The sequence below is a fragment of the Amblyomma maculatum genome, unplaced genomic scaffold (assembly GCF_055883805.1).
Source record: "Amblyomma maculatum isolate TAMU_Amacu unplaced genomic scaffold, ASM5588380v1 scaffold_13, whole genome shotgun sequence".
Lineage (NCBI taxonomy): Eukaryota > Metazoa > Arthropoda > Arachnida > Ixodida > Ixodidae > Amblyomma > Amblyomma maculatum.
In genome coordinates, this window is record NW_028146738.1 from 1,517,585 (window position 1) to 1,540,226 (window position 22,642).

At 44.6% G+C, this 22,642-nt stretch overlaps 1 long non-coding RNA gene across 2 annotated transcripts; it reads left to right on the top strand.

The window, feature by feature from the left end:
• Window positions 1–1,164: 1,164 nt before the first annotated feature.
• On the top strand, window positions 1,165–17,811 carry LOC146172098 (uncharacterized). Of its 2 annotated transcripts, none has more exons than XR_014702575.1 (5): window positions 1,165–1,456; window positions 2,597–2,685; window positions 3,395–3,449; window positions 7,729–7,820; window positions 16,927–17,811. It is a non-coding gene; the product is annotated as an uncharacterized LOC146172098 (long non-coding RNA). The 2 variants fall into 2 exon arrangements; XR_014702577.1 differs by having other exon boundaries at window positions 7,729–7,797.
• Window positions 17,812–22,642: the final 4,831 nt, after the last annotated feature.

Sequence of the window (22,642 nt, forward strand, 5' to 3'; positions counted from 1 at the left end):
AAGGTTTCGTCAAGAGAGTTTTGGGAAGACATTTTACTCCTCTGTCTACAATACGCTTTCTTTTATTCGGCGTCAAATAAATAAATCACTGGACCAAATTCAGCGGCAGGTTTCCTTCATTTCCGAAAGAAGCTGTATACACAGAAAGCCCCGGCCCGCGGCCCGTTCCCATGCAGTGTTCTACCGACCCCCTGCCCCAATCCCGATCACGTATATAACACAAGCAAATATACGGGACGTCGTGTTAGATACGTATGGCGAGCTTAGTACGGATCACACATATGCTCTTTCACATATGTACTACAATCAGCTGAATACGGCAGCGACGATGTCTTGCGATGTGTTTGCTAACACGTTGAAATGGCCACAGAGCGTAGCGTGGCGGAACGTCCGTGGCCACGATGGCCACGATGCCGATCTTCTCTGTCTCTTACTCAAGTGATTAAGAGGGACTCACGTATACCACTTTCAGGACTAGATCATACCTCCTAAACCTCCTGCGTCCCTTTTGTTTTCCTGAATACATTCGAGGGATGCACATACATCATGACTGATGTTTTGTGGTCGTGTGCGCCTCTCAGCTAGCAGTTCTAGTGAAATGATGCCGAGACAGCGAGAAAGCCGAATTGTTATCCTCTCGAACAATCGTCCTCATAACGCTGCGGACGAGTTCTTCGTTAACTTCCGGGCAAAAGGAGCAACATGCAGTACGACTTGTCTGACGACGGCGACCGCTAATTGACAAAAAAAAAATAAAAATAAAATAAGAATGGAGTTGATAATGAAATTGCTACGCCTTTGTATATGAAGCTGTACACATTATGGTACGTTACAAAACCTAAGCAGACACAAAAGCAGATGCAGAAGGAGCTGTGTAAGAACATTGTGTGTGTCAATGTCAAGCGAGACAAAAATGTGTCGTGTAGGCCTATAAAATTTGAAAAATAAATATATAAAAAAAGTTGCTTGTATTACGGCCTCCGAGATCACCGTTTGGTGATCTCGGAGGCCATGCTTGTATACATGGTAAAAAGATGTCATAAGTGAAAAAAAAATAAATGAGGAAAAAGATCGTTAAAATAAAATAACAAGGGCTATATTTGGGTTAAATGGTGTGAGTTACTACTAAAAGAAGAGACAGAAACATTATTTACTCCTTATAGGTGGCGGGTGCGACACACGTGCGATTAGGCCATTTTGGGATCCATTGGTGACATGTGATACCTTGTTCAAGTTCGCGCTGTTCCAATTTCCCGATGAGTCTTTTGCTGTAGAGTATGTTAATGTAATTCAGGGGCACGACGCAGTCGTCAAACGTAACTCAAAAACCTTGCCGACGTTCAGCAGCCCTTCACAGAAGGTTAATCGGATAAACGTTGCCTGGCCCGAGAGGATAAAAAACGGCGGGCAACTGGCTCATCAAAGCTGCTCGTCGCGCAAGCTGTCAAGTTCAGCCGTAAGTATACAGACTGTTATTGTATTTTTTGCAGATGTAGAACTGGCGCCCTTGCATTGAGCCAGATAGCGCTGCTATTTCGCTGTGGCGGTATGCATGCATGTTTATCAAGAAGGAGGAATAGACTTCGCGTATCTCCTCCACCCGCGTCTGGCGCTTCGCCTCGGATGCTGGCTGGTGCGCGTTGTTCTTCGGTCAGGTTGATCGCGCCCAGCTGGGTCTCAGGGTCAGAGCTGTGCAGGGTCTCCCAGGTTCTTTGGTTATTTATATTTACGGCCCTCCTTGGGGAGAAGGGGCATGCACGTAGTACTCAACATGTCGACAGTGCAGTAATTTTTTTTTCCCCAACGTTGGTATTAAGGGAGAAAAAAATACGATGTCACGCCACAGAAAGACTTTTGGCACATATCGCAGTGTCCGGATTTTGCAGTGACGTAAACAAGTGGAGCCATGGTTAAAATACTTTATGCTTGTTTCTGTACTCTGAAGGGACGGAAGAGGAAAGTTTTTCGTCAAGAACTGGACCTAGATACCAAAAACCGGCGTTATTGGGTTTTTCAGATGCCGTATTTTTTTTACCGGCGAATGTTTATCAATGTTTTTTGGTTAGAACCGGAAAGTACATTGCCTGCTTGTGCCGTCTGTTTTTTTTTTTTTTTTTTTTTTTTAGCGATATTTACTGCCTAAAGGCATCAGTAGGGTATGAGATGAAGAATGAAGAAATGATTAAATTAATGGAAAAAGGTTGGGTGATTTTATGAAGTGAAGGAGTGAGCATGATGTCCCTCCGTCCAGGTGATATACGAGGCAGGATGGTTTGCTGGTAGGCTAGCTATCGCCAAGTGCCGGATTCGTGTCAATTTCAGTGCTGGGCAGTCCCACAGCAAGTGGTGAATGTCGGCTTCAACATTTTTGTTCTTGCATATCGGACACCGTGGGTGGGGATATAAGTGTCCCCGCCCAGGGTGTTCGATATGTAAAAACAAATATGAACGTAGTCATTGCTTTTTCAGAGCAAGAGCTCAATTTTGAACTGTGCCATTTGTATGTTAAGGCAAGTGATGTCATTCACAAGCCATAATATAGAGTGAAGCAAAGACGGGTAGGAGAATGTCTGCTAATAGGTTTTCTTCTTCCTAGCTGTGCGCAGCAATCTGGAAATATTACTGAATGCAATGCTTGAGGAAGAGGAGGGATATGGTGATGCCCATCGACTGAAGACCAGCAAGGTTTCTGTCTTCTGTACCTTCCATTCATGTGTTATAGGCCATAATGAGAAAATGTTTTGTATTGCTTTTTAGATTTCTGTAAAAATGTATTGTTTTCCTTCTTTGACAACAGCATAAAATGCTTACGTTTGCAATCTAATCCCTGAGACAGAGTCAGAAATTAAATAGATCTGCAGGCCATTAAGATATGTTTTAAGATCATCATGTAGCAACTTCCTTATTCGAGTTGGCAGTGTGCTGCAGAAGCCTGTTTGAGCCAGAAATCCTGTACAGGGTGGTCGTGAACCCCATGTGTATCGGCCAGCTCCACAGCATCTTGGAGCTGGTAGATTGTCAAATTATTCAGCAGAAAGCTTTTTATGTTATTCAGTAAGTCTGGCACACCAATTTCAGCGAGTTTAACATGCAGTACATTGGCAAAATAAATTATTTTTCTGAGCCTTAATGGGCAGCTTGGTGGCATCACCTGTTGCCTTAGTGTTGATGCTAAGCTTTCACTATTCTCTTAAGTACCACAGCTTGCTATTGAAAATAATGTTCAAATTGCATTCTTCATTATACCATTAGTCTCTTACATTCCTCCAGGCCTCTTATTGATGAATGACTGCTGCTTGTTAAAAGCTAGGAATCAGTTCTAAATTGTTTGTGTTTAAGCAGTTAAACCTCATTTTTGAAAAAAAAATTATGGTGTTTCTTTTTTGTATAATAGAAGCCAGGAAAACGAAAGGGGGAGACAGCATCTTAGGCTGGAATTAGATCAAAAGGTAAGCAACTACATGTTTTTGGCTATGTTGAAGTAGTTAGAAGGCTTATCTATGCATAACTCATATTGAATAAAAAATTGTCATTGGCAATTTAAATACACTTTTGCAATATTATGATCCTCCACATAAATAAGAGTTAAAATCAGTCAAAAAATTTTCATATTGTGTCTACTGGAGAAATGAATGGCTTGTTTGCAATTTTAATGGCCTGGGAATGCAGCATCATATTATGCATGTAGTGATCACACAGCCTCAGCTCTCTGTGTCAATTTCTACAGGTCATGTTACAGCTAATGATTACTTTTGTAAATGGGGAAGGATTTTCACGGTACAATTGAGTGTCACAATTAAAGGCCTGTGATCAATCATTACATGGCACTCTCTGGCACATTAAATGATTGGCATGGTGCATGTGCAGAATTAGACATATGATGAGGAATGTTTTTCAATGCCTGTCCCAGTCCTATCTGCCATCACTGCAAATTTGTGACTGCCTGCAACCCAGTATTGATTTCAAAGCTCTCTTCAGTAAAAAATTTTTCATATTGTGTCTACTGGAGAAATGAATGGCTTGTTTGCAATTTTAATGACCTGGGAATGCAGCATCATATTATGCATGTAGTGATCACACAGCCTCAGCTCTCTGTGTCAATTTCTACAGGTCATGTTACAGCTAATGATTACTTTTGTAAATGGGGAAGGATTTTCACGGTACAATTGAGTGTCACAATTAAAGGCCTGTGATCAATCATTACATGGCACTCTCTGGCACATTAAATGATTGGCATGGTGCATGTGCAGAATTAGACATATGATGAGGAATGTTTTTCAATGCCTGTCCCAGTCCTATCTGCCATCACTGCAAATTTGTGACTGCTTGCAACCCAGTATTGATTTCAAAGCTCTGGCTTGACTTAGAAAGGGGTCCATTCACAGCTGGTTCATTTATTGCTATGTCTTGAAGCCGGTTAACCATTGGAGGGCCTGTCTAAGAGTGCACTGTCTTAGCTCAGCGAAACTAACAATAAACGAACACGCAGCGCAGTGCTAATACAGTGGAACCCCACTATAGTAAACTCGGATATAGTAAAATGAAACTGAAGTCCCAGTTCCTCTTCCATAAGTGACATCTTTTGCCTAAATGGTAAAAACATTTTTGGTAACAATCAGTTGTCGTAAAGTGCACCTGGCCACGGGGATGTACTTCCCTTGAAATTACATCACTGCACACGCACTACTTAGAATCGAAGGGCAGATATAAAAAAAAAAAAATGCAAAACTGCTTGTTTAATGGCTTTATCATCAGGCTCACCAACACTAAGGAGCCAACTTTACATAAGCCTTAGAACCGTGAAGGAAAGAATGCAGTTCAGTTCAGTTCAGGCGTTCAGTCGTGTCCGACTCTTCGTGACCCTATGGACCATGTCACGCCACGCTTTCCGGTCTCTCACTATCTTCTTAACATCACATAGCTTCATCTGCAATGCATAGGATAAAAAAGTAAAGGTGGCTATGAATATGGAAGGAAGGTGGTGCAGTTCACTCAGAAGTAAAAGAGCGGAAAAGCGTAGCAAGAAGTAGGGAAAGAAAGAAATTTCCGAGCTGCAGGGCGAAACACAAGGGAGTGATGGCAAGAAATGTAGGCGCGGCATGTTCAGTTTTGCTGTGCTTGACTGTCACATACATTTCTCATCTATTGCCTTTTAAATGCCCTAAACAGTGGAGCGCAATGCCGTGTACATTCAAGGCTTTGGTTTTCACATGAAATCACTCAGTTGAACAATAATAGAGTAGAATGTTGAGCTAATTGGTGTAACATCTTGGAAGGAGGCAGCAGAGCAGGGGAACAAAACCGAAGAAGCGCACACAGACACAAGGACAACGCTGCACTGACAACTATATTGATCTGAACCCGCGCATCTTTTCTCCCTTCACTTTACCTCTGCAGCTAACTTATTCCTTATCTTTAACATCCTGCCAACAAGCGTAATCTGATTCCTTTTTCAACAGTACCACTGAAGGCGTGGTAACACACTGGTCTTCCGAGCTCCTGATTGCACGTGCTTCGAAAATTTCCCTTGTTAACCTGTCCTTATTCCTTCTCAAAACCTTCACATTGCGAAGGTCAGCTGGACATTTTTGGTCTTTGCAAATACAAATAAAGCAGCCTCTGCAGTGCACTGCGAGGTTGGTGTCTGACTTCTCCGATATTGCTGCAGCGTGCTCTCTAATTTTGTCATTAATGAATCTTCCTGTTTGTCCAATGTACTGCTTGATGTAGGTTTTTTTGTTGTTTTTTTAGCGCAAACAAAGACAAGAAAGGCGAGACGTTTGCGCTAAAAAAAAAAAAAACCCTACATCAAGATGAACTACCAACTCGCCCAGCAGGAAGTTTTAGTCAATGTATTGCTTCCCACAATGTAAGGGAATCTGGTAGACAATCCCCTGGATACAATCGGAGTACCTTGTCTGGTGCGCAGTTTGCAAACTTGCCTTTGGCTCTGTTTTATGTCGCAGGACACAATCCGGATGCCATGTCTGTGTCCAATCTTCATCAAATTATGGGTCAATCCATGAGTATATGGTACCACTGACCACTTATTTCTTTGTTTAAAGAAATAATGTAAAGGGCATCCTCGGAAAAAGGAGCCGTCCAAGTTTACTTTACGTGCGCCTTTACTGCTGATTCTGATCACATGTCGGTGGCAGCACTTTGCAAAGTGTGGAGGCCATGTGCTCCTGTGTTCTCTCTTATATTGCTTCTAGCTATACTATGTCGCATAATTACATGCCAAAGTTATGGCACGAGCACAAGACTGCCTGTCTTGTTTGCATGATAGAAAAAGTTATGCGTTCACATAACCTTTACTGTGTTGAAGAGCTGGAAAGGAGCAGACATTTTCTGCCAGCCAAATAGTCTGTCTCATCATCATTATCATCATCCTTTTCTATCCCTTAAAGGCCCCAAGTGGGGTATTACATTGGGGGGGGGGGGGGGGGATCGATAACATATGTATCAGCGGTCAGGAAATGAAAAACGAGAACAGGCACTACAATGCAGTAATACAACAGCAATACAAGAATACCATAAATTGTACCTGAGCACAATTCAAAAACTCCTAAAACAGACTATGGCAGTATAAGAGCAAAAACAAATGCAACATAGACCACAATCACATAAACTCGAAAGAATAAAAATTGCACAGAAAGGAAACCATTGTAGTTGTTCGTTTAGATCGGCAGCAAGTATAGCCGTAAATTTAAATGTCATGCTTGGAGGCTATTGATTCGGATAATTTATTCCATGCTGCAATTGGTCTAGGAAAAAAGGACCTGTTGAAAGCATCAGTGTGACCATGAAGACGCTGAACGCTCATTGAATTATAATGGCAACAAGAAGTGCCTAGTGGCAACTCTAAGAGCAAGTTTGGTCAATGAGGACAAAGTTGTGCAATTTTCCGTCGGAATTTCCAGTGGGTGAAGGTCAAGGGAGGCTTTGATACCAGTTATGTAATCCAAATAATATGCGCTAAAATGTTGTTATCTGAGCACTGTTGCTATACAGTGCTTGTCGTTCAGACTTAGCACTGTATGCGACTACTTTTTTAGAGTACAAACATTTTCGTTGAATTGGGAACCAGAAATCTTGCATCTAGAAAGAAAAGTGCAAATTTTCTTGGGCTCACTCATTCAGAATGCACATTGAATATTTTAATCTGAGTGCTCGCTTTGTCTGTTTCATCTGAGGCAGTTGAGACCATTGCGCATTATTTTGAGCAAGGGAGTCCATTTAACCGAGCAGCTGGCGGGTGCGTATGTAGGCACACCTTCTTCCTGTAGGTATTGCTTTATGTACACTGGAATATGGACACTGCCTCCTTGCATTCCAATCTTATAGTTGGTGCTGTGCAGTGGTAGCTCAATCGGCGTTGGTTGTACAATACATAGCTGCCTTTTGTGGTGCCACCTCAAGGACGATTTCTAAACTCTGCAAGTGATACCTTTCTGATTATGTCTGCAGACCTTGTGCAGGAGCAAATGAAAAAAAAAAAAAAAGGTTATTTTCTAAGGCCCAGACAAAGGCAAATAAGTTTTACTCAGTAGCATTGTTGGTTGCTGCACGACATAGTGCAAATGATTTCTAGCTGAGTAGCATCTTTGTGTTGCTCTGTGCTGTCGGTAGCTAAATAAGTTTGCGAAATTTAAACTTCACCCATCTGAAGCTCCAATGTGCAGTGTTGCTCATGTTTTCTTTCTGTAATGTTCTGTTGTTTTATAGTGTTGCCAGAACTTGTTGACGTCTTCAATACTTCTGGGATGGCTGGTGCAGCAGCAGGAAATACTGGAGGTACTGAGTGTTTTGGCTGTCCTGTAAGTGTTGATCAACTGATGCAATGGAAATTAAGTTAACCTGTAGCCCTTTATAAGAGGTACCTATTCTGCATTATTTTTTTATACCCGTTGCTAAGCATGATTCTCTCAGAAAGTACTGTGTGTCAAGTTGGGTAGTGTAAATGCCTCATTGGGGCACTGAAAATTGACCTGACAGAGCTGCACAGTCTAAGCTGTAAGAAATCTAATCATCCCAGATACACCTTCAGTTTTACTATGAACAGAAGAGTTTAACATCAAGTCTAAACAATGTTTGTTACGCTGTTGGGACCATGAAGGTGGCACATCTATTAGGTCAAAGTAGGGAATTCGCTTGTAGGATGAAAGAGCACTGAACAAGTGTAGAGGGGGAGCCTCAGTTAGCAAGCCGAGCCAACATTTCGACAAGGGGACTTGTCTTCGTCTGGGCAGCACAATTACTGGTGGAGGTTTTAAATACGGTTTTGCTTCCGAAGAAGACAATCTAGGGAGGGGGGGGGGGAGAAAGAAGCAGGGCGAGAAGTGAAAGAATGTTTCCTTGGGTATGAATTTCTATGAGCATGGAACCAGTGCTTTCATCATCACATGAAAAAAAAAAAAAAAAAAGAAAAGCAGCAGCAGCAAGAAAATTTAATATGCAAAGTAAACGATTGTCAGCACCTAAAGCAGGTTCGATGCTGACACGTGTTTCTTGAAAGGGGACAGGTAGAACGAAAGGAAGATGGTTTACCCGGTATGAAGAAGTACTGAACAAGGGTAAAAGGGGTGCGCCTCAGTTCACAGGTCGAGCCAACGTTTCGACAAGTGGACTTGTTTTCGTCTGGGCAAAGTGATTATCACTGGCAAGGGTTTAAATATACTTTTGCTTTCGAAGAAGAAAAGATTAGGAGGGGAAAGTGGGTGAGAAGAAAGTAGGTGAAGGAGTGTGGAGGGGAGGATGGGTGAGAAGGAAGTAGGTCATGCAGTGAAAAAATAAATAAATCTTCAGTATGTATTTCTCAGCCTGGAACCAGGGATCTTGTGGTGGCCTGCAAAAGAAGTAAAAGCAGCATACCAGGAAAAACTAAAATACCGGGTAGATGATTTGTCACCACTTAAGAGGGTTTGGTGCAGATACACCTGACAAAGGGACAGGCTTTGCAAAGGGCCCTGATAAGGAATATATCTAAGGGGGCCAATTCTTAAAACTTTCTGCAAAGCTGGTGGTGGTGGTGGGGGGGGGGGGAAAGAGGGAGGGAGGTTAGTACAAAGTCACAGGATAATAACTGCACAGTGAACCACAAATGACATGCAAAAGAAAAAGTTTGAGGACAAACTCAAGCAACAAGTGATAAGGGGGAAATGTGTTTGGAGAAGCATGTACAGCTTATGCTAATGCAGAAGGGAATAGAGTGTACATGCGTTGTGAATAAACTGTACAATTAATGCTATGTGGGATTGTTTCCCCGAATAGTTATATTGCATAGGGAATATACTTAAGGGATTCTCTTAAGTGGTGACTAATCATCTACCCGGTATTGTAGTTTTTCCTGGTATGCTGTTTTACTTCTTTTGCTGGCCACAGGATCCCTGGTTCCAGGCTGAGAAATACATACTGAAGATGTTTTTTTTTGTTCACTCCATGACCTACTTTCTTCTCATCTTCTCACCCATCCTCCCCTCCCCATTCCTTCACCTGCTTTATTCTCACCCACTTTCACCTCCACAGCTTTTCTTCTTTGGAAGCAACAGCGTATTTAAACCCCTGCCACTGATGATCGCTTTGCCCAGACGAAGACAAGTCCACTTGTCGAAACGTTGGCTCGACCTGCAAACTGAGATGTACCCCTTTTACATTTTAGGGAACGTAGCGCAAAGAAGACAAGGACAAATGCAAACGCACCAACTCACCCAATTCAGCATTCTTGTACCCCTTTTACCCTTGTTCAGTGCTCCTTCATACATTGAAAGGGACAAGCATTCCAAAGGGACCTGATGAGCAATACAGCTAGCTGCATGGGAACAGCTATCAAGAGGTTTTGGAAAGGGGAGAGAAGGACAAAAAAAAATTAAAATAACAACAAATCAGAGTATACTATACCTGCCAAGCATGGCATTATCTGAAACGATTCAAGGGGGAACCAAAGTAAGAAGTAATGAGAAACGAACATGTTTGAAAAAACACTTGGAGCTTTTGCTATTACAGGAGGGGGGCGGGGATACAGAGTATGTACATATGCTATGAATAAAGTGTACTATTTACACTTTATGGGATTGTTGCAATGACTAGTTGTGGCAGAGAGGAAATATATTTAAGGAATACTAATGCTTCTTTCAAGATATTGTTGCAAGATAACGACAACGAAGTGTTTCCTTCACTTGCCTCTTGGAAGGGACAAGGAGATGACAACAAAGTGGGCCTGGTTCCATGTTGCTGCTCGCGGCTATGCTTGTTGAGGCTGTTGTAAATATACTGTATATACATAGTTTCCACGTAACAATATTTGCTCCTGTTGGTTCTAGTCTTCTAAATTTATGGATTAGATATCCCACCCTATAGTTTGTGTCCCTTGAAGATTTAAAGCCCAACATGGAGAATAAATAAATAAATTTCAATAACCTTACGGCCCATCTGATTGAAATGCTGGGAAGCTGCTTTTGGGAGGTTTTTGCCTGTGTCTGCCCGATGTTCATTTACCCTTCTGTTCATTGATTGCCCAGTCTCTTTCGGACAAGTTCGGAGCCATAATTGAAAACCTGCTTGAAAAGCCATGCCCTTTGCTGACTGCAAATATCGCTCTGTAGGATGAGTAAATGAATGCGCTTCTTCGACTGCGATGGGCAAGGCACTGATGCGTGGGGTGCAGCACAGATGTCCGCACAGCTTCTCCGCACCTCCAGTTCCCCCAATTTACTGCATGTAACACACTGCTCCCCTGCAAGTCCACCGTCGTCTGGGGAAGCCATCGCACAGGGCAAGCCACGAAACTTTCGCTTACCAGTGACGACTTGAAATGTGCCCATGCCACAAAAGTGTAATGCGATGATCAATTACAGTACTGGTACCGGCAGCTGATCAGAGTTATCAAAGCTTATGCTACGCCGCACGCTCAGACTATAAGGATGGTCGACTCTGGCAAAAAAAAAAAGAAAAAAATAAACAGATCTGCCGCTCCAAGCGGCCTGGAGTAGAAGTTGCAGTGAAGGCATGTCGTGAATGTGGCAGTTAGTCTTACCACCATATTCACGACTGCGCCTTCACTCTAACTTCTACTCCAAGCGGCCCCCGAGGCTCGTTTTTCGTTTCAGAAAACAACCTCCACTCGAATAACTCCCAACAGTGGCAGAGAGAACTCGAGTTTTCTCAAGAATCTCTAGTCCGCAGTGCCGCTGCCTTGGCGCCGCTCCTCGACCACTCCACTTGTAAACACTGAGGACATCACATCGTTCGCTCGCTGTGTGGACTTTGTTCTACCGGTATACCAAACTTCACGAAAGTGGATATGACGAGGATGCACCAAACCTTTCTCTAAAGCATTGGCTGAAAGTGACAGCGACCCAGGACATCTGGCACGTTATAATTTTACAGGTGTGGCCGTAGCCTCTTGCTGCGCGTGCCGAGCTTTTATAACTGTGATCAGCCGCCGGTACCAGTACTGTAACTGATTATCGCATTATGCGTCTGTGGTGTGGGTACATTTCAAGTCATTGCCGATGAAGTGAACAACTTTTCGGAGCCTACTGAGTGCAGAGTTGAGGCGCGCATTTCACGGTTAATGGTGAGCTTGCTTGCAGGTGGACTCGAGCTGTGGGGAGGCGTACTCCTTCCATAGCTCGCCTTGTCTGATGAACGGCGGCAAACTTGTCGTGGGGGAAGAGCATGTCACATGCAGTAAGCTGGGGTGCACCGAAGGCGCGGTGGGGCTGTGCGGACATCTGTGCTGCACCCCACGCATCAATGGCTTGCCTGTCACCTGAGGGTGCGTAGTGCGTCTTCGGACGCGCGGCACTGTCGAGGGAGTGCATGGGTGTGCTTGTCCTACGGAAGGATATTCGCTGCCAGCGAAGGCATTCTCTTCAAGCACATTTTCAGTTAGGGCTCCGAATTCAGTGTGTATGCGCTGAAACGCACTGTGAAGCAGCATGCAAGTTTTCACCGTTTGCCCCCGAGCCCTCTGAAGGCCAAAGCCATGTTCATAGAAAGTGCCGGCTTTTACTTTTGTTTTTTTTTTTCAAATGTATTTTGATGTCTGTCAAAGCATGGCAATAAAAAAAAAAGGCAAAGCAGCAAAGGGCGAGAACATCTCACACCAAACAAATAAAACTCTGTCACCAGCAGCGACTGTTGCCAGGCGCAAAAGCATTTTTGGTAGTTTTTCACAGCCACCCTTTTCATCTAGCCCGCAAAACAAGTTCCACTATGCTCTTAGCATCGAACTTGCTTGCGAAGATTGTTGAAGACTCAACATGAAAAACTAAGCGTGCTACTTTAGCACACAGTTTTCGGGCCAAAAGTACGCCTTAATTTCATCCCCTTACGTCATTTGCGCTGCTTCGAGTAGAGAGAGAACTTGTCAGAGGAAATGCCGAGTTGGATTCATGAATCCTAATTGGCCCTGAAGTGGAGGAGTGGCTGTTTTCTCCACTCCAAGCACTGGTGGTAGAGCGTCGAGTCGAGGCACGTTTACAATATGGGCGCTAGTTTGCATTCATGTGAGAAAACCATTGAGAACTTATAGTACAAGAATCAAACTGAACTTGGTGGTAGTTAGGTTCTTCTTTTCTTGTTGTTTTCTTCAAATTTCTCTCATCTCCCGATTACATGGACCGGAATTCACTCTAATTGCAGAATACAAAATTTATTTACACTATGTACACCATTGCAGCACAACTTCACTTCAGTCAGGGTGCGGCCTCTCGTCACGGCACCCGAAACGAGTCTCCCGTTTTTCCGCGTCGCTCGGACGCTTCAAAGTCGTTCTCCCCTCGAATGCCTTCTCGCCAGGCTCCCGGGGAATCCTCACTTCCCCCGTCGTTTCGCCGCAGCTGTGGCTGGTGAAGACGCCTTCCACCCCCGTTACAAATGTTGACCGCCAGCGCCCGTCGAATTCTCAGAAGCCGACTCGCTGGCTCGGCGGGGATGGTTGCAGGCAGATCGGATGTCTTCGGGAGCGACGCTATTCTTCTGCTGGTCGTCCGTGCGGCGCCAGCTCGCAGGCCGCCTCACCAGTTGGGACAGTACAGAGGGAGGAGGCGTCTGCCACGGCCGCTCCGAATGCTTACAAACACACACAAACGAAAGCAAAATACACACACATCTGGCAGTCTTTTCACGAGTTCTCTGTCCGCGACCAGGGCGCTTCGAACGCGCACTTAACACCTCTACCGCCACTGTGATGCGTGACTTCTTGGAATGCATCACATCTCACACAACACCAGTGCGCGGCTGGTGTCCTTGATCCCCCTCCGGCGCACCATGACAACAAAAACAAACTTAAAATTTAAACAAAAAGGGCCCTCGCTCCCTCTGAGCAACGGAGCTGGTGGTGCACAAGCACCGGCAGCGCGTCAGGCCAGGCGCGGGATGCCTCCGACCCCCTGCGGCGGAAGGCGGTCCGTCGGTTCAGTGTCACCCATACGAATGATCTCCAAAATTGTGTCCCTTTTGGCAATTTGCTCTTTTTGCGTCCTGCTTTTTGTCCACACACTGGACTTCATGCGTCTCTCGCGAAAGGTTTGATTGAAGCGCTTCTTTCTTTCGTTTCTCTCGGTCGAGCGGGATGCGCGCTTCTTCCCTTGAAGAGAATCTCGGTCACCCTTGTGATTAGTCCGCATGCAATCATTTGAGGCCCGCCCCATTTTTGCCCTTCGCGACTGCCGTGGTGCCCGCGGCTTACGCGATTGACTTGCGACTTTCTCTCCCTTTTCAAGCAAACGTTCTGCTGCCGCCTCATTGGGAATGCACACGCTCGCACTGTCCTCCGTCTCTTTCGACATACCACGGCCGGATAGCTCATGTATGCTCTCCTTGCAATGTACAACCCTTTCATTCAGGCAGTTCTCTCTTTCAGCGCCGTCGCTACCATCCTGCTCTGCTGCGTTGACCGTTACAGCCACATCTACCTCAGGACCCATTTCGTCGTTGTCACAACCCTCCTTCAGTGCAGTTATGCCTACGCGCACTACGGGTGTCATTTCTATCTGCTCCGGATTTGTGGCGTCCTCAACAATCGCATCTCCCTCGGATGCCGGCGTGCTATTCGGAGCACCGCATAGCGCATTGTCAATCGTGTCTACGTTTCTTTCCGTCTCAGACGCATTAACAACTGCCTTCTGATCCTCAATCTCGGCCTCACTGCCGCCTCCCGAATCAGCCAGTCTGCGGTCCAAACCTTCCGCTCTCTGACCTTCTTCGAGACTCTCCGCGATGCCCGTTCCTTTGTCTGAACTCACCGCTTGTTTCTTGCCGGCCGCCGCTGCCCTGACAGATTCCCCGTACTGTAATTTCGCTGCTGCCAATTTCATTTCTGCAATTTTCAGTTTCAATTTTAACCGCGCCATCTCGACGGCAAACGACAACCCCGAGCCTCCGCTGACGCCCCCTACCTTTGTGCCCGCCACCAGCTCCATCTGCCCATCTCCAGCACCCCGGCCCCATCCTTCCCCGCTACGGTCCCGCAGACTATGCCCCACAGTTGTCATAGTGCGCCGCGGAAGAGGGACCTACAAGACACCAACCTGTGTCGTGCTCCGAAGATGGCTTGGCCCGCTGGTCAGCGCCCGAGGTTCATGGCTCAGCCCTGGCTCCTTTGTTGTCTTGCCTCCATCGATCCGATGGCCGGTCCGCTTCAAAACGGAAGATCCTTGCCGACTGCGCCAGTTAAATATCAGGTTCTTCTTTTCTTGTTGTTTTCTTCAAATTTCTCTCATCTCCCGATTACATGGACCGGAATTCACTCTAATTGCAGAATACAGAATTTATTTACACTATGTACACCATTGCAGCACAACTTCACTTCAGTCAGGGTGCGGCCTCTCGTCACGGCACCCGAAACGAGTCTCCCGTTTTTCCGCGTCGCTCGGACGCTTCAAAGTCGTTCTCCCCTCGAATGCCTCCTCGCCAGGCTCCCGGGGAATCCTCACTTCCCCCGTCGTTTCGCCGCGGCTGTGGCTGGTGAAGACTCCTTCCACCCCCGTTACAAATGTTGACCGCCAGCGCCCGTCGAATTCTCAGAAGCCGACTCGCTGGCTCGGCGGGGATGGTTGCAGGCAGATCGGATGTCTTCGGGAGCGACGCTATTCTTCTGCTGGTCGTCCGTGCGGCGCCAGCTCGCAGGCCGCCTCACCAGTTGGGACAGTACAGAGGGAGGAGTTTCGTCTGCCACGGCCGCTCCGTTTGCTTACAAACACACACAAACAAAAGCAAAATACACACACATCTGGCAGTCTTTTCACGAGTTCTCTGTCCGCGACCAGGGCGCTTCGAACGCGCACTTAACAGTGGTCTATATTGCTGAGACTTTCAGTTTGCACATCCCATTCCTATTATACCTGCAATGCAGTTGCAGGCTTTCAGGCACCGTTAAAACATTCACAGCGCCAATTGGTTTCGTATTGAGTGGGAGCACCCATTTCATGGCAGTTGTATCAACACATGAAGCTCATAATAATTTTTGATGGCAATGTTTGCACCTCCAGCCGTCAGTGAGGATTTTAATTGAGATGTCCCAAGTTTGATCAAAAGGTTTTCTGTGGGTAAAATTAATGGTAGAGCACCTGTTTGGAGCAGCTTGGCTCCACAGAAAATTTCAACTGTACTGATATTTTGAGGTATGCAATTGTATGTTACCAAAGCTTTACTTGTTTCGTTTGCTGTTTCTTCCAAATTCGCTTGTATTATAGTCACAAATGCATGCATTCAAGATTAAGCGGAAAGGGAAGGGTTTGAAAACTTGGGTTTTGTATTTTCTACACCGCTAAAAGACAAACTGTTCATGCAGTGAAGTTCATAATATAACAGTGTTTTTTTTATATAAATGCTGCTGTGTAAAAACAAAATTTCGTTGTAAATTAGGATGGATTAGGGCGGACGTTAAGAAGCGGAGATTTTTTTTTTTTCTTGTTTTTTTGCCAGAGTCGACCATCCTTGTCGTCTGAACGTGCGGAGTAGCATAAGCTATAGTGGATGCGAATGTTAAGAAGCGGCACATTTATCTTTTTTTTTTTTTTTTGGCGAGAGTTGTCCATTCTTGCATTTATAAATCAACGAAAGCATGCGGTCAGCTGTGATCATGACACCGGCTTTTAGAAGGGCGGTATTGGTATATCTAACCTGGCCAGATTCGGGCTGCATTTGAGAATTTTATTCACTTATTTTGCGTAAATAGGGGCTGCCATATTTGTTACAGCTTACAGTATTTATTATTTTGTTACAGTATTTGATTGTTTTAAATGTTAAAAAGAGGGCTTTAATTTGTGTCTTGTTTCCTTCCTCTTCAGTTCATGCGATGTCAAAATTTCCCCACCTACCTTACTCTATGGTCCAGAGTTTTTTGCGTCACAAATTCAACAATGCAGCGAGTGCATTGAAGAAAGCAAGTAAAGAATCATAAACAGGAAGGGTCAGGGTTCGGGCTAGTGGGTAATCTACATGAGGTTCCATAGTGCACATTAAAGAAGGGACAGAACACGAGCGCTCGTGTTCGGTCCTTTCTTTGATGCACGCTATGGAACCTCATGCATAAACGGGAAGTATGTTTCATTTCTCATTCTCTGATAAAAAAAAAAAAAAATATGCTTCCAAGATTCTAACCCGCACTCCTTTATTCTGAAAAATGGAACTATTATATTCATGTCAGGATCAGATAAAAAAACAGAATGCCCCATTGTGGTTTCCATTACAGGTTGGTGGCTTTGCCATAGTCTACATTTCAAATACGGCGTTTCAGACATTGCGGTTTCTAACTCCAGCTCAGCTTTTTTACTTTTGTTTTGTCATCATTCATAACCATGTTAAGAAGGAACGAACCATCTAATTTCTAAAGCTTGTTCTTGTAGCAGTATATGATTGTTAATTGGAATGTTAAAAAGCCTACTTTAATTTGTGTCTTGTTTTCTTCCTTTTCAGTCCACGTTGCGTCCAAAGTTTGGAACCTATCCAGATCTGCGGTCCGGACTTTCTACTTGCTTTCGTTTAGCACGAGATCAGTGTTTTGTTACTCTATATATTGGTGTATTGTAGCACTGTTTCTTGAAAATTAAACTCTGTAAATAGATATTGAGTGGCATAGGCGTATTTCTTTTCCATGGACTGTATTGTGATTTAATGTGTGATATGATATGGCCGAAATTGTTTGCTGCGAGTACTATGAAAGACCCCATAGTGGAGGGCTTTGGAAATTTCGACCACCTGGGGTTCTTTAATGTGCACTGACATTGCACAGCACTCAGGCGCCTTGCTTTCCACCTCCATCGAAAAGTTGCTGCTGCGGCCAGGATTCGATCCCACATGCTCGGGCACAGAAGTCTTGCACCCTAACCACAGCACCACCACGGTGGGTCATTGTACTCAAATGCTTCAAATAAAGATATAAAGGAAGTTGTGTCACATATATTCAGACTAGGTGGGTAAAGTACGGACGGAAATAACGGTAAGTTAGCTTAAGTAACATTGACTTTTGAAAACTGTCAACCAAGGAGCATGAAAAAGGGTCATGACAATGGACACAAATGTCGCATTGAGGTGTTTGTCGGTATTGCCCTTCATTTATGTTTCTCGGTAGCTAGTTTTCAAAATGTCGGACGTATTTTCAGCATTTGGCAGCTATATTTTTGGTGCATTTTTGCAACATTTTTGTAATGCATCAAAAATATGAGCGCATCACATTTTTCATGTATTTTTAGTGCATTCCGAGAATGGTATAAATTTATGCTTTTAGTATATTATTAGTATATTTTTCTTGGTTTGGAAAATATAACTGCAACATATTTGTAATGCTCCAAAAGTATGAGCGAATCCTATTTTTCATATATTTTTAATCCATTCCAAGGGTACTTTCTCCCAGCATGAAAAATAGGTCAAGTACATTAGTAATACTTTCAAAGTACATTGTCAGTCTATTGGTGGAAGATTTTGTAAACCCTGCCAAGCTGAAGAAAGTACATTTTCAGTATGTTAGAAATATGCTCAATAGGCGAAAAGCATATTTTAAACATATTTATATTAAGATATGCAGTGTTGTACTCCTAGTATATTTATAACATATTTGTATGGCATTGGGACAAAAAAATGCGAAATTAATACGAAATAAATACAATGCGTTTGAAGTACATTTTTAGTATGCCTGTTTTTTGCTAAGGGTCGTCTTGATTTTATCTGTGTTTGGTTGCTATATAACCATACCTTTCTATGAATAAAACATCAGTTGTTATAAAACGCTTGTGTCGTCTCCTGTCCCTTTGTCCTGTGTTTCGCGCTGCTTTACGATTAATCCAATCCAACTCGCCCAGTTTTCTACACTCGTGTGATGTAAACTCGCATACATTGTGCGCTCTATTGTCTTGACCGATATAGAAGTGTGGGAAATCGGCCTGATATTGTGATTTACATATCCAAGATTTTGAGTCTTTAATATAAATTTAGCAAGCTTCCACGAGCTGGTCATCCAAGTGTGCTTAAATGAGCAGTTAATATAACAAAACTTCTGTTGGGGTAGATGGTGCATAGCTAATTTTGAAATGAATACAAGCGCACAAGAACATGCACAAAGAAAGCAAACACACAGGAGAGGCGCTCGTCCTGTCAGCGCCTGTCCTATGTGTTTCCTTTCTTGTGTGCGTGTCCTTGTGCGCTTGTATTCATTTCAAAATGAGCAGTTAATATTCAGTCGTTCCCGAGAAGAAGTATTGGAGAGCATTTTTAACATGCCAGCTTTAGTACCATAGGGCTGGGGCCGGAGTGCTTGCATTTGAGGTTGCAATTGCTAACTCTGGCATAGACAGCTCGCAAAAATGCGTCCCACCTACTGGCGACGCGAGCGGCCTTATCCATTGCGATGAAAAGTGAGCTTCTGAACCATGACCATGGGTATCAAGTAAATAAGCTGCTTCGCTTGGCCTCAGCATCACAGATCAGGAGCAGACTGCCTTCTGCACAGATTTAGCACGGTTAAGGAAAGGAAAAAGTGCATGCGATCGCGTAGCATTGTATAATAAGTAATGGAACTCGGCTTTATGCTTTATCTTGGCTGGCTCCACAGCCTGGTTTTAAAAGGACAGCTCGAAACTTGAAAGAACCAATTAAAGGTGGGCTGATTATGGCGCAAACCCTTCTACGCAACTCTACGGCCCACTAAACAAAAGAAAATTCAAGAATCAACCTTGAGGAATTCGACGGCGGACCACATGAGTCAACAGAAAATACAGCAGGTTCAATGGAAGCGCGCAACTACGGCATCGCAGACGCCGCACGTGACTTAGCGTCAGAAGGGGTCAAAGGCTACAGGTAAGTCCGAAGGGCAGATTCGTATTTGCTATAATTTACAAAAAGACTCAGCTAAGCCTTCTGGCAAGATTTTGAAAGCAGATCCTGATTTATAGTACGGTGATCACTGCTGATTATACTATTATTGTGCGTATAAGATGATGTTAGAACTCCAGAAGTCAACAAGGAGCGATCAAGAGCGTTGCCCCCAAGGAAGATGACATCCCGACAACTGCGGCAATGAAGGCCATTGTCGTGAACCCAGTAGCACAACACGCCCGCAATAATCTATATTAAAAGCCCAAGAAATATGAGTACTGTTGAAATAAGAAGATAGAAGAACCTGAGAACAACGATCTCAAAGCCAATCCAGCCGCGAAGTGCTAAGAACACCGTTATTGTAGGCATTGGCCAAAGTCAAAGGTGCACAAGCGGGCAACACACACTACATACCTACAGAATTTCACTATATTCACGAGTCAAATCAAATGGAACAGAAACCTTATGGCACAGTTTACAATAGGCTGAAACCTAGAAGCAACAGACCTTGCCTGGGAGGTCGAACTGAAACGCACGGAAGTTGTTGGGATAGGAGCTTTTTTAGATGAAATCCAGGACTCCTGGGAAAAATAATATCAGTGTGGAATTTAGGTACTATTTAGAGGACATCTTCGAAACCATAATATTTGAGCACCACCCAAGTGGCACAAAGTCGGCTATGACGTAGGGGTCCCCTTAGGGCCCGTGGGGGCAGCCCATACGTGCCCCATAAGAGATTTGCAACACGTACCCAGAGAAGTCCCGCGTGGGCTGCCCAAATTTGCAGCGATCGGTCCCAATCTTTATCCGTGTGGGCAGCCCGAGAAGGGCTACCCGCATTCAGCCCAAATAGCCGAATGTGGGCGGCATAACAGAATCATTAATGATTCATATGTTTGTGCTGGCAGTGCCCCCCTATTGAACAATATTTAAATTTTTAAGTCGATTAATTCCTCCAATACCTGAATAGTACCAGCGCGGGCTTTGCGGAGGCCAGTCCGTTTCGGGCTGGCCCACGTGCTGCTCTCATGGGTTGAACCTGCCATTTTCGGGGCTGCCCAAGTTCCATTATTAAATCAAGTGTGCAACATTGAGCACTATTTTATTGCATTATATTCGACACTCAGTAACATAAGAGAAATATATTCCTAACACTACAATAATGAGGGCTGGCCCACATCACCCACAAAATGTTGGTGTAAATGTTTATTTCGGTGGTGAATGTAAAATAATAATGGCGCAGGAAACAATTGCAGGTAGTTCAGTACATACTCGTAAAGCGCAACAGTTACTGCTGCGTATTGTCTGCCAATACTGCATATTTCTACAGTTTTTATATTAAAATGGATAGTCTTTATTCATGGCATGGATATGCTTAGGACATTTATGTTAAACCTCCAGAAGAGGCAATTAGCGGCCGGTAAAAAAGGAATTACATAAATAAAAGGCTACCCTAAAGATAGGGTGGAGACGTTTCAGAGCGGCAAGCCCGCCTAAGGCCAAATCGGGGCTTAGTGCGGCCTTTCATGCGCAGCCCCAGTTGGGCGGATCTTATTCTTACAGCATGGAAAACGAACATGTGTTGCATTTGCCCGCAAGTATATATCCCAAGAAGTGCCCGTGTGGGCAGCGTGAAGGCATGCCCGATTTTCAGCCCTGCCCCAAAGCACGCGGTACCTATTCGGCTTATGTGTTGGCAACCCCATTAGAGGCAGCCCGTCTTTTATTTGCTTTAGGCTCACATTTGCATCGGATCTGCGCTAAAGTGCCTCGCAAGAGACCGATGCGAGCAGAAGCGGGAAGGAGAACTTTCCTGCCCCGCTACAGGCTATGCCGAAATTATCTAGGTTTTTGCATCCTTATTTGGGACAGCCCAAGAATTCTCTGCATGAAGCCAACATTTCCGTCTGACCTTCCCTGAAGTAACCCTCAAGGGTCCCATGTAGCCAATGTAAGGGCACAACCGTATTTAGCCCCGCCGCGGCCCATGAGGGACCTATCGGGCTTTTGAGCCGGCAGCCCCAATCAGATTATACCAGTCTTTTTCTACACAAAGCGTACACTTTATTTTGATCGGCCCTAAAGTTCCCCATGCGGGACCCTCGAGGGCCAGAAGCGGGAATATGTACTCAGTTAGTCCTTTACACGCCTATATGATGCCCATATGGTTCACTAAAGGGGGCCCATGGGTATTATTGCGGTTGCCCAAGCCCAACTTGCCCATACGGCCCTCAGGTGGGCCACGTAATGTGAGCTACTTCGGGCCGTTGAATTACAAAACTTTTAAACGCATGTGCTATGCGGTATCAAAGATGGACTTTCAGCTGTCTTCAGTACGTCAGACGCCTGTTGATGTTGCCATTCATAATTTATGTTGGGTTGCGGTTTCGAAGGCTGATTCGAGAGATTCTTAACTGAGCAGCTACTATGCTTATTGCATGCTCCAGCCACTCTTGGAAAAGAACTACCGTACCTAAATATGCCAAACGCTTGAGAAGCACTTGCGTGAGCATACCAGAGACCTCGTTGTTGGGAGGAGATTTCATTTTAGAGGCCGAGGACATAGCAAGAACTACAAGGGCACTGGTTGTCACAGACCGAAAAAAAAAGTATTCATAAATGCAACAAAATTCTAGGAGATCTCAACGAAGGGGACAAAGATGGACTTCATGACTACCGAAATCGATTTGTGAATTGTCGCTAACACATCTGAAGGAACTGAAGCGCCTAACGGAGCTGTTTGAGGCGAAGTGACAGCAGCGAAATGAGAGTGTCTCTCGTTTAATTTTCTGTGCACGTGAGCAAACACATTTTTCTATAATTTCAACAAGCGCTGTCCCATTGCTCCCGGCAGGACAGCTGAAGAGAGGGGTACAGTGAGCAAAAAAGCAAAGGCAGCAGCTTCGAAATCGGAAGCACCCACTTCAGCTGAGTGGGGATCACCATATTAGAAACACTGTACGGCGGATCTGCAGGCAATTTCCCGGTGTCAAAACGCCAGGAACTGCGGTAGTGCAGGGGATGAGGGTATAAAAGCTCAACTCGAAATCGGTACGGCCTGGCTTTAACCTCTGACAGTCACATCAAACAGGCAAAATTTTAAATTGCGATCTTTCTGGGAAAGCGCTAGTCACCTGCAGGCCTAGTGACCGGTATACGGACAAAGCTCCAGCAGGAACAAGCGTTTTGAATAAACCTTCTGGGGCGATCCTCGTGGAAACGCCGCGGTGACCCTTCCAGGCAACGAAATGCGGGCGGAGAGAAGTACGCACAGCCAAAGTACCAAGCTTGATGAATGCTTAAGGTCACTTAGACACTCAGT